The sequence below is a fragment of the Plecotus auritus genome, assembly GCF_963455305.1.
Source record: "Plecotus auritus genome assembly, chromosome: 6".
Lineage (NCBI taxonomy): Eukaryota > Metazoa > Chordata > Mammalia > Chiroptera > Vespertilionidae > Plecotus > Plecotus auritus.
The window spans coordinates 131541906-131553909 of NC_137773.1; the positions used below are offsets into that span (position 1 = coordinate 131541906).

At 52.5% G+C, this 12004-nt stretch overlaps 1 protein-coding gene and 1 long non-coding RNA gene across 2 annotated transcripts in view; one reads left to right on the plus strand and one right to left on the minus strand.

Annotated features, from left to right (window-relative positions):
- The window catches only part of DNASE1L3 (deoxyribonuclease 1L3), a 969732-nt gene that overhangs the window by 195200 nt on the left and 762528 nt on the right, over positions 1-12004 (plus strand). The window lies entirely within an intron of this gene.
- On the minus strand, positions 4940-10431 carry LOC308251024. The gene is made up of 3 exons (XR_013960892.1): positions 9721-10431; positions 7539-7654; positions 4940-5940 (listed from the first exon to the last, which is right to left on the minus strand). It is a non-coding gene; the product is annotated as an uncharacterized lncRNA (long non-coding RNA).

Sequence of the window (12004 nt, forward strand, 5' to 3'; positions counted from 1 at the left end):
AACTGCAAACACCCTCAATCCACAGAGACAGCTTAGAAAGTCAGACAGCCCTTACCTCCCTGACCAGGAAAAGAACGCAGGGTCTGGCTGCCCACCCATGGCTGGTTCAGGGTCCTCAAGACTGAGTTCCCCGAAAGCTCACAGCCTCCTCTTTTTGTTTGCCTTTTATACTATGTGGCAAAGCATTATACTCAAGTCTTCCATTCCTCTCAGGGATTTACAGCTTCCTGTGACCTCTTCTGAACGTCATCCTCCTGGAAAACAGCGTCCACCCAGTAGAGATCATATGCACTCTGCACTCGATTTTTATTTGACATATTACTTTTCATGATACGAGATAGTATTTATTTGAGTAACTGCTAGTGGCTGTGTCCAGGCCTTTGCTGTTTAATTGTGTAATTTACTTTACCATTCATCATGGTCAGACAACTGGGTGGTTTATACATCTCAGTAGCCTAAGCAACCCTGTGGTTGGGTGCAGAACAGTGTGGCCAGCGTGCTACCTTTGTGTAAAAAAGGTAGAGAAAAAATATATATATATATATATATTTGCCTGTCTGTGCATAAAACACCTCTGGAAGGAGTCTGAGAAAATGGTAATTTTCAAGGACACAGATCGGGGGAGGCTTTCACCTGTTCCTTTGCCTTTTAAAAACAGAGCATAGATTTTTCTTTTCTAAGTTAATTAAATTAACATTTCAAAAATTAAGGTTCCTCCCGGAGGTGGAGCCTAGTTCCCGCCCTCCCCACTTGAGGGTGGCTTAGATTTATTGTCTCACTTGCAAAGGGTAGAGTTTGGCAAGTGAAAAATAGTAACTTCACAGCACAGCAGGGAAGCAAAACAGACACCACCTCAACCACAACTCAGTGAGCCTCACCGGTGGTGTCCTGTGGGTGTCACAGATGTGATAAGGGCGTTTTCTCTAAAACCTATAATCCGGTTTTATTAGGAGAAAGCCACCAAATTAACCCCGATTGGACAGCTTACAGGATACCTGCCAGTCCTCCTCAAGACGGCCCAGGAGAAACGGTCAGATTAGAGGAGAGACGTGACAACTAAATGACATGTGCTTCCTTCGACTGAGTCTTGGAACAGAAAGAGGACATGAGCGGCAAGACAGGTGAAATCCAAATCCAGTCGGGAGATTAGTGCCCGGCAATGTGCCAATGTCAGCTTCTTGGTTTGACGAATTCTCTACAATAATATAAATGTGAATAATGGGGACGCTAGGGGAGGCAGCTCTCCATGTTACCTTCACAGCTTTTCTGTAAATCTGAAGTGATTCCACAATAAAAAGTTCACTTAAAAAAAGGGTTCCTGCCCTAGTGGGTTTTCTCAGAGCTTAGAGCGTCAGCCTGCAGACTGAGAGTCCCGGCCTTGATTCTAGTCAAGGGCATGACCTCAGTTGCAGGCTCCATCTGTGGCCCCAGTCAGGGAGTGTGAGGGAGGCAACCGATTGATGTGTCTCTTTCACTTCAGTGTTTCTCTCTGCTTCCCCCCCTCCACTCTCTCTAAAAATCAATGGAGCCCGGGTGGCGTGGCTCAGTGGTTGAGCGACCACCTATGAACTCAGAGGTCTCGGTTGGATTCCCGGTGGCGGGGTGGATCCCCATTGTGCCGGGCGTGCAGAAGGCAGCCGATCAATGATTCTCTCTCATCATTGATGTTTCTATCTCTCTCTCCCTTCCTCTCTGAAATCAATAAAAAGAAAAAGAAAAAAAAATCAATGGAAAAGGTGTCCTCAGGTGAGGATTAACAGGAAAACAAACACAAAAAGGTTCCCCAAGTTTTAATGAGGAATACAATAAAACAGCAGCCCTCCTATAAACCTTTGAAATAAAAGTTTTTCTTTGGTCAGTGGCTCAGAAGCGCTGGGTGCGATGAGTCAGGGACGGATGCGGACACTCCCGGGCATTCCTCGGCCGTCCGGCGGGCGGAGGTCAGTTGGGCCTGGTGTTTGTCTGGGGTTGGGTGAGGCTGCTTCAGCATGAGAAATGGCTGTGGCGCTAGAAAGAACGTCAATTCCCTCAGCGCTGTGGTTTGCATCACGTGTGCACTCACTCTAGAAGGTGTCTGGGTTCTTTTCGGTGGAAATGGCTCAGACCCAGGGCGTCTAGAAGCCAGAGTTTTGGTGCCACCTTTGCTCCTGGCCAGCAAGGGGCCCGCTGGGATGGGGTGTTTCTGGGTCTCAGTGTGTCTGACTGTAACTTCTCTCTCATAAAGAACATTTGAAAGCACTTGGCCAATGTATGATCAGTTCAAACATGAAACCTCAAACTTTTCCATCGTGGGCCTAAGGGCAGGATAGAAGGTGAGAGGTTGAAGGTCAGGGGCAGGAATAGCCCAAAGCAGCCGTCCTCAAATATGCTTTGGGAGTGGTGTGGGGGGGAGGTGAATCTTAGGCTTTCGCTTAAAATTTTGAAAACGTGATGTTCCAGTCCACGCAGGGCATGCACGAAGGGCCAGATCAGCTTCCTGGCCCGCGGCCCTGGCTGGACAGGGTCCTGTGCTTAGAAGGGCCCAGCGTTTGATTTCACGCCCTGTTGTCAACGTCTTGCACCAGGGCCCACATCTTCCTTTTACACCAGGACCTGCACGTTCCGTAGCCAGTCCTGCTGATGGCACTCAGGGTGTGTACATGCGAGGCTGAGGGTGACTGGGATTTGCAGGGCAAGGAGGACGGAGTGGCTAGCGGGGCAGAGAGGCAGCGTGAAGCTGAGCCTCAGGAGAGCAGTTCCTAGGGAAGGCGTAGACTGGGAGGCAGGGTTTTCAGGAAGTCTGGCCACATTAGGAAACATGCCCTTTAAATTCCTAAGAAGCCATCAGTAACCCTTCCACGTCGGATGAGGGGGTGGATTTGGTTTGGAGGGACAGTGTGTCCACATCCTGCCGGGAGGAATGCTGGAAGCACGTCTTGGGTGTGCCCCGGCTGCCGGCTGCCATGTTGGGTGTGTTCACCCTGAGAGAACAAACCAATAAAGTGGGGCTAAAGGGCCCACTCTCTGTCCTTGATCCCTGTCCCAGGCTGAGTCCAAACAGAGGGTCTGTTATCTCCCTAAGTCTCCATATTCTGGGATTCTGAGGGGCAGGGACTACAGTTTCTAGTTGACAGCGCAAGCCTGTTGGGTCTCTGAGGAAGGGAAATCTGGCTACAGAGAAGAAGAGAGCTCAGATCCTGCCTGGGCCTCACTCAGCCTTTGCTTCGTGCCTGAACTCCACTTGGAGGCTGGCCAGCCCCCTCACCTGCCCTGACTTTATCCCTGGCCCTGCCCCTGGCTGAGGTCCCACAGGGCCCTGCCCAGCCCCACCTCCACACCTTTGCTCCCACCTGAAGCTACACCCCTCCCAGCGCACCGGTCCTCAGGGAGGCCAGGCCACCCTCCTGCAGGCCTTTCCAGCTTCTCGGTTCCGCTCTCTGCACACTCACAGCGCGCTGGATGCTGGCACGGTACCTGCCAGTCGGTCTCAGGTCTGTTGGTTTCGTGAGGGTTTATGTATCTGATGCCCACTTCTCCCACAGCCCCCATAAAAGTTCAGCGATGGCCCTTAAGTACAACTTAGTAGATGGCTCAGAGTGTGGGCTCTGAAGTCAGAGAGACCTGAGTTCAAATCCTGACTAGACAGTGTGATCTTGAACACCTTACCCAGAATTCCTGAGCCTCAGCTATAAGGTGAGAGTGGTGTCCTGGATCCATCGAGAGAACAGTGGCTGCCGATGCTGTCATTGTTATGACTGGGTATGGACAAGGGGCCTCTAACAGACCCAAAGGTGGTAATGGCCAACACAGACTTATGTTCCGGGCAGTGTTCTAAGAGCTTTATGTAGGAGTCAAAGCTGTGAGGCTGATACTATTATTTCCTCCATTTTTCAGAGGGAGAACAGATCCACAAATTATTAAGTGTTTTGCCCGGCATTAAAGTTAATGACAGGGAGCTGGGATTTTGAACCCAGGCACCCATTAGCTACACTAGTCCTCCACCACCACACAGCCCCTCCCTACCAACCCCCCCCCCCCCCCCCGCACCCCCAGCCTGGGCTGGGCCACTGCCCAGTTTCAATAACTTGCTCAGGGTCACAGAGTAGAATGTGGCAGAATGGGGACTCGAACCCAGGTGTGTGCTGCTCTCCTCCCCAAATGGAGGCAGACAGGTCCTTGGGACCCACTGGACTCTCCTTCTGTCTGGAAGTCAGGCCCTAAATCACAGCAGCCGACTTTGGGAGGCTGGAAGGGAGCTGGCCCACCACTCCCTGGCTCCAAGAATGTGATTAGGTCAGGGTGAGCCGCCCCCTCCAGCTCCTCCTACTTCCCCAGTCTCCCCTCCCCTTCCCCACCTTCCACCCCCCAGACTAGAAGAGGCAAACTCTAGGCCCTGGTTTCCAAAGAGCCTGGTTTTCCTGGAAGGCAGAACGAGGAGAGGGCAGGTTAACTTCCCAGCAAACAGCTGAGGGTGAGTCAGCCGGGCCTGGATAGGTGGTGTTCTGCCTCCAGTCAGGGGGCTGGACCAGATGACGCCATGAGATCCACCCCTCCTGGCCTGGCCACCTTAAGGCCTAACAGAGACGGGTGGTGGGGCATCCTCTCAATGTTTAGGGCCTGATACCCCCGAAGTTTGTTTTTTTTTTGCAGATTTCTCATGGCTATTCTGCTTCCATCGCTGTTCCAAATCCATCCAGCTGAATACCGTGTTCTACAGACAACTTCATTTGATTGGGTGTTTCATTTAAAAGGACAAATTGTTCGGAGGTGGATAGTGGTGATGGTTGCACAACAATGTGAACATACTTAATGCCACTGAACTACACTCAGAAAAGGTTAGAGGAGTAAATTTTAAAAAGACAAAAAAACAAAACAAAATAAAAGTACTTACTAGAGATAGGTCAGCAGTTTTGCTCTGAGCTTCCTAGCAAGCAAGGCAAAGAAGGAAACTTTGTTTATTCCTTTAACACATACTTATTGGGTGTTTATTATGTTCCCAGCACTGGACTAGGATACAGTAGAGAACAAGACAGATATGGTCCTGCTCTATTGGGATTTATATTTTAGTGAGAGGGAGACAGATAATAAATCCTCAAGAGTCTAGACAGTGGTTCATGCTAAGAAGAATAGAAAACACTTATAACAGACTTGGTGGGGCTGGCTTAGCAGGGATGATTAGGGAAGTTGATGAGACATACAGTTGTTTGAATTGTGGCTCCAAAACATATGTCCCTCAGCAATCACAGAATGTGACCTTATTTGGAATAAGGGTTATTATAGATGTAATTAAGGTAAAGACCTCAAGATGATATGCTTCTAGATGAGGGTGGGCCCTAAATCCAACAGTAAATACCCTTTTTTTAAAAATGAGTTATTGATTTTAGAGAGAGAAGAAGGTGGAACGAGAGAGAGAGAGAGAGAGAGAGAGGAAGGGAAAGAAAGAAAGAAACATCACTTTGTAGTTCTACTTATTTATGCATTCATTGGTTAATTCTTGTATGTGCCCTGACTGCCCTGACTGGGGATTGAACCCACAACCTTGGAATATCAGGACAATGCTCTAACTAACTGAGCTCTCTGGCCAGGGCCTAAATATCCTTTTACGAGAAAAGAAGACACAAACACAGAGAAGAGGGCCTAGTGAAGAAGACAGAAGCAGAGACCTGAATTCTGAAGCCCAAAACAAGGAGCACTCAAGGTTGCCCGCAGCCACCAGCAGTGAGAAGGGGCATGGAATGAATTGTCCCTTCGAGCCACCAGAAGAAACCAACCAAGTTGACACCTTAATTTTGAACTTCTGGTCTTCAGAACTGTGAGATGATATGTTTCTATTGCTTTAAGCTGCCAAGTTTGTGATCATTTGTGATGGCAGCACTAGGAAATTAGCACAAGACCTGCATGATGAGAAGAAGCCAGCCGTGGAAGACCTGGTTATGGCCTTCCAAGCAGGGGGAACAGCACCTGCAAAGACACAGAGACACGATTAATTACATCAGTGGTTCTCAGCCCTGGCTGTGCGTTAGAATCATTAGGGACCTTAGAAGAAATTTCTGAAGAACAAGTAAAACAGAATCTCTGGAGAAGGGGGTCCAGGCAATAGTGTTTTTTAAAAGCTCCCCAGATAATTTTAACTTGCAGCCAGGTATCTACCACTGAGTGCCATGATTCACAATCTTCTCAAGGCAAATAAATTCACAAAAACAAACTATTAAAGTATGGAAGCAATCCTGGTGCCCTGGCACCCCTGGGGAGCTTTCCTTCCTGACATGGTTATATCGCTGGAAGGGGAGAAATGAAGAACGAAGGAGCGGGAAATTCTGTTTGGCATCGAGTGGTCCCATATGCCACTACCCTTACCACGTCAGTGTCCGAGGCCAGCTTTCAGCTGCCAGCACCAGCTTTCTCCAAGTTGCCAGGGCCCACCTTGTGCCACACAGCAGCTTGCCGTGCCCACTCTGTCCCAGCACCTCAAGGAGACTGACAGGCATGGCCCAGACCTGCTCCAGCTCCCCGGTTCCTCAGCCCACCTGCTCCACACCATTTCCCAGGGTTGTGGTCCCAAGCCCCAGTCCCCCACAGTGATAACCTGCCCTTTAACACACCGGGGATCAGCTGCTTTCTCCCTGCCCCACTTCCCCACCCCCTGCTTATGCTTCCTGAAATTCCTCGTCTAAGGTCTGCTCTGGGATCATCTCCACCAGGGGAGATTTGGTCCCCAGGGACGTTAGGCAAGGTCCACAGACATTCTGGTTTGCTACAGTGAAGAAGGGGGAGATGCTACTGGTTTCTAGAGGCCGGGGCCAGAGCCACTGCTGCACTCCTACAATGCACAGCGCAGTCCCTGACAACAGGAAGTACCTGGCATACATGTCACTAGTGCTGAGGTTGAAATGCCCTGACTAAGCTAAGACACTGAGTGGCTCTTCCTGGCGATAACCCTCTGGCATCCTTGGCCTGACAAGAATGGCCCAGCATCGCCTGGGGATGCACAGCACGATGGGTGAGGAGCTAGCTCCCGGGATCCCCTGGGCTTTGCCTGCCTCCCTCTGACCCCCCTACACCTCCCACCCATTTGGCTTGGTTCTGCTGCTCTGCTGTCCTGGCCCCACAATGAGATCCAGTGCAAGGCAAGGCCCTGCCAATCCAAAGTCCCCGCCCCAGACCATGGTGATTTGTTCAAACAGGGAAGCATATGACTCAAGAGACACTGATCAGAATTTTCTCTGGGACTTTTCTGCCAGAGACTCTCTTTCCCCTAGGACCGGCGAGCGGGCCGGACGTGAGCCAGGGGTATCCGGTGCGCTGGCATGCAGAGAGCAACGTCAGGCCTGACTGATAAATGCGGAGAGGACAGAGTCCTGACGACAAATAGATGAATCAGATCCTTCCCTTTTTAGGAATGGCTTTTCTGTCTTGATTAATGGGGCCCTGATTCTGCCGCTTGGTTGGGAATTTCCTGTTCTTTTATCTCATTCTCAGGCACCACCCCCCCCTCCCCCGTTCCGAGAGCCTAGACGAGGAGCCACCCAACTGGTCATTGATGAACGCAAGTTACTCACCTGCTGTCTGGCCCAGCCTCTCGGCACCTCACAGGGACGAGGGAGTAACAGCTGGGAAAGCATCACGTCCACTGTCCACTGTGGCAGGGTCCCCTGGCCGGCGGTCTGGCTGGGCCCTGAGGATGTAAGCTATGGGTAGTCCCCAAACCTCCTGATGCCCACCCCTGCCCTGCCTATCATCTCCATTGGCGTTTTTCAAGGGAGTTTTCTATGAATTTAGAGTGGGCTTGAATCCTGGATCTGTTGCTTCCTGGATGAGCAAATCTGAGCAATGCACCTCTATTCTCTGAGCCTGTTTCCTCGTCTGTAAGATGTGGACAGTAATATCCCCCACCCCCCCACCCCCCACCAGGGTTGTTATTGGGGTGAAGATTACAGGAGACAGTGCAGGCAAAACCCTTAGTTTCGTTGAGCAAACAGTCAACATGTTCGGGGAATAATATTCTGGAAATATTTTCTGTTTGAAAAATAAAGAGGAGACAAACTGGGCCACCCATCCCATCCTAATCCTGGAGGCAGAGGCAAGGAATCCCCTTGGTGGCTGCGGAGGAGGTGGGTGTGGAGGTCCGACACACTCCCACTGGGGACCTCCCTCCCCCGGCCCGTTGGTGCTTGGTGGGGCAGGGCCTGGCATTTGCAGGCTCTCCCCACCCTTGGCACACCCAGGCCCCCACCCCCGTGAGTCAGCCCCACTCCTTAAGGCACAGCAAAACCCACAAGTCACTTCCTGGCTGCCCCAAACAAAGGCCTAGAATCCAGTGCAGGAACTGACCCCTTATCACTCCGCAGCCCTGATAAGAGCGGCAGGAGGGTCTGAGTCAGCCAGGAGTAACAGGCTGTTTCACCACTCGCCCTGGCCTCGGGCCTGCTCCAGTGCACCGAGGCCTTCGGGCTCCCAGCCCTCTGCTCCTCCCGCTCTCTGCAGTCCTCCTGGCCCGCAGGTCCACCACTCAGCCCTCGGGCATCATCTCCAGAAGAAACCTGCTACAGGCTCTCAGGGAGGAGCAGCTGCCAAGCAGTGGAGTGCTCAGCCTCCTCAGTGGCCCCAGCCTCCCAGCAGTCCCACTCTGGTCTGACCCTCCTCCACCCAGCAGCTGGAACCACCTCTTTTGCCACATCTGCTTGTCCCACCCTGCCCAGAACCTGCTGTAGCTCCCCGCTGCCCTAGGGGAGAGGCCAAGTTTTCTTCTGACTCTCAGCGCTCCTTCCTGCCACGCTCACACGGAGGTACTAGTTCCTGCCAAAGCACTTCTCACACTTCTGGGTTCCTGCTGCCTGACCCTGGGGGGTGGGTGTATAGGAACTTTCTGGGTGAATGGGTGGAGGTTTGAGGGAAGGCTTCCTGGAGGAGGTGGCATTTGAACAGTGGCATTTTGGCATCTGACAACAATGAAAGAGGCAGAAGGAGAGGAAGGCAAGTGATTCCCAAATAAGCCAACAACCAATTCACCCAGCTCCTCCCTGAGCAAGGAGCCTGGCCCAGACACTGATCAGCTCTGTGGCCTTGGACAAGCGCCTCTTTATCTCTGATCTTCTCTGTAAACCGGGCTGAGGTCACCTGTCAGGGCTGCGAGGGGAGAGGAAAGCCTAGCCGGCCCGGCCACGTGTACCGGTGCCCAGGAGGTGCTTGGGCCCCTTGGTCTGAGGGGTTTTCTCCGGGGCAGTCTCCTGGTTGCTTCTCTGGTCCCGGTCAAGGGAAGGAGCCAGGGGTGGGGGGAAACGAGGCCAGGCCAATCCGGATTTTCCAATTGTTCCCGGCTGTGTGTTTGCTCCAGGGGCTGGCAGGAGGAAGTGCTCCGCACAAAGGCAGGAAGGCAGAGGTGCTCTGTGGCAAAGGCAAAGGCACAGCTACGCCTGGGACAGCCCAAGGGTCTGCAGCACAGAGGGCTGGTCAGGACAGCCACCGCAGGGGCCAGCACCTCTCCCCACTCCGAGGGCATCAACTCGGGATGTCACGGAGAGGGAAACAGACCCAGAGTTTGGACCTGCCCCAGGTCACATAAGGGCTTCCAATTCAGCGCCCCCTCCACTCTTCTTCAAGTTCACAACCATTGACTGAACACTCTATCAAGTTCCTAGAAGATGGTAATCCCTCACCAATTGTGGTTTTAAGAGAGTTCCCTTTTATATGTATGCCTTTAACAGCTTTCTCAAAGAGGCATTTACATGCCATACAACTCACCCACAGCAGGCATACTGTTCGACGCGTGAATTTCCACAGCAGCTCAACCACCGACACAAACCGTCTTCAAACGCTTCCATCACGCTGTTTGCCCATCTGCAGTCAATCCCACGCCAGCCCCAGGCAACCACAGGTCTGCTTTCTGTCTCTGTAATTTTGTCTTTTCTAGAAATCTCCACCTTCTTAAAAAGAAAAAAAGAAGAAGAAGAAGAACGCTGCTGTCCTCAGGCCTGGAAAGGGGAAGGTGACTGAGGGCAAAAAAGATGTCTCCGTGAAGAGCCTAGAGCGCGGCCCCGGCCCCTCCTGCTTCAACTCCCAGATGAACAAACTTAGGGTCAGAGAGGCGTGGGGTGTGGCTCCGTCTTTTCAACCCATGCCTTCATCCCAGGCGCTAGTGACAGTGGCAGCAGCGGTGGTACTACTCAGGGCCTGGCCTGGCCACGCCGGCCGCCCACCCAGGACGACAGGTCTGGATACAGGAGGTCCTGGCTTCCCCAGGTCCAGTGTGTGAGGAGCTCACGAGGTGCAGACAGGCCCTGTCCTGCCAGCTTGGATGGCGAAGGCCAAGCCTGGCATCTGCCTAGGCCTCTACCCGACCCTGCTGGGCCCCGGGAGGCCGTCCTCTCGGGCCAGCCGGTCCTAGTTCTAGCAGGAAAGACTCTGGTCCCAGCGTCTGCCTCTGGCCCTGGAGGCTCTCCACCGGTTATGAGTGTCCGAAAGGAAACAGCCAGCTGCACAGAGAGTGAATGACGGGAAATCACCTTCCACGCTGGACGCAGCGCGAGCAGCCAAGGGAGAGCTCATTCATTCACAAGAGCAGGGCAGGTTTGGAAGCAAGGCTGGGGCTGGGAGCCTCGGCCTACAAATCGCCTGGGCAGGTGAAATCGCAGAGGCCTCCTCCATCCTAATCAGGAACTCGCTGTGTTTTCTGGAGACTGAGGCAGATTACAAACTTCTTTTTTCTGGCAGGCCCAGGCCCAGGAGGGAGGGGGAACTTTCCGGTACTTCCAGTAGGACAGCCTTTCTCGGCCAAAAGGAGCAAAGCTGTGAACCTGTGAGTGGGCGTGCCTAGGCCAATAACAGTGCACGTGTATTCAGAGCTTCATACGTGCCCTTCTGCGTGCTCTCCTATGGAGTATGGACCACTGTGGCCCGTATTTCACAGATGGGGAAACTGAGGCCCAGGGAGTTGAAGAAAAGCAAGGAGTCACAGACAGTGGGGCGTGGAGCTGGGAGCTGAGCCCTGGAAGTTGGCTCCATTTGTGCCCCGTGCAGTGCTGACTTCTGCCATGGAGATGCCCTGCCTTCCCCTGAGCCTTGTCAATAGGCCAACACTCAACCCTAAGACACCAGAGACCCATCAGAGTTGACACCCCAGGCAATGCGGCCCTGTGAAGCCAGGGTCTGTGATGCTGAGTAATGAGAAATGAATTTGGTAATTGTTACAAGTTGAACTGTGTCACCCAAAAGATGCTCAAGGCCTAACACACCCCCCACCTGTGACTGTGACCTTATTTGGAAAGTAGGCTCTTGCTAATGTAATTAAGTTAAAATGAGGTCATACTGGATTAGGATGGCTCTAAATCCAAAGACTGCTGTCCTTATAAGGAGAGGATGATTTGGAAACTACAGATACACACACGAGGAAGAAGGCCACGTGATTACAGAGGCGGAGGCTGGAGTGCAGTGTCTACAAGCCAAGGAACGTCAAGGATTGCCAGCGACTCCCAGCAGCTGGGAGAGGGGCGGGCAGAGTCTCCCTTGGAGCCTCTGGGAGGAACCAACCCCGCCTACACCTCGATTTTGAACGTTTGGTTTTGACACGTCAGAAAATACATTTCTGTTGCCAAAGAGTTACCCAGTTGGGGGTAATCTGTTGTGGCAGCCCAGGCAAACGTTTTCCCCCTCAAATCTCTTCATCCAGCTTTATCATTTTGCTGGTTCCCTCACTGATGAGTTACACAAACTTTGACATGTGGTCGCTGTATCCTTGTGTAAGTATCCTTTTGAAAATTATACTTTGCCATAGCCTGGGCCCCCAGCTGCTACTTCAGCTCACTCTGTCCACTGTCTGATGGACAGTGTCCCCACTGTCCGGGCCTCTGTCCCAGGCACTGGGACAATCAGGCCAAGCCCCCAGCACCCATGGCTGGCAGTCCACTGAGACTGTGGTGGGAGGAAAACAGCCCTCTCCGCCGTGGTGGGTCTGATCTTAGCAGCCGGACGCAGGTCAGCCTGGCGACCGACCGGAGGCTGAGAGGTGGAGGGCGGGTGGAGGATCACT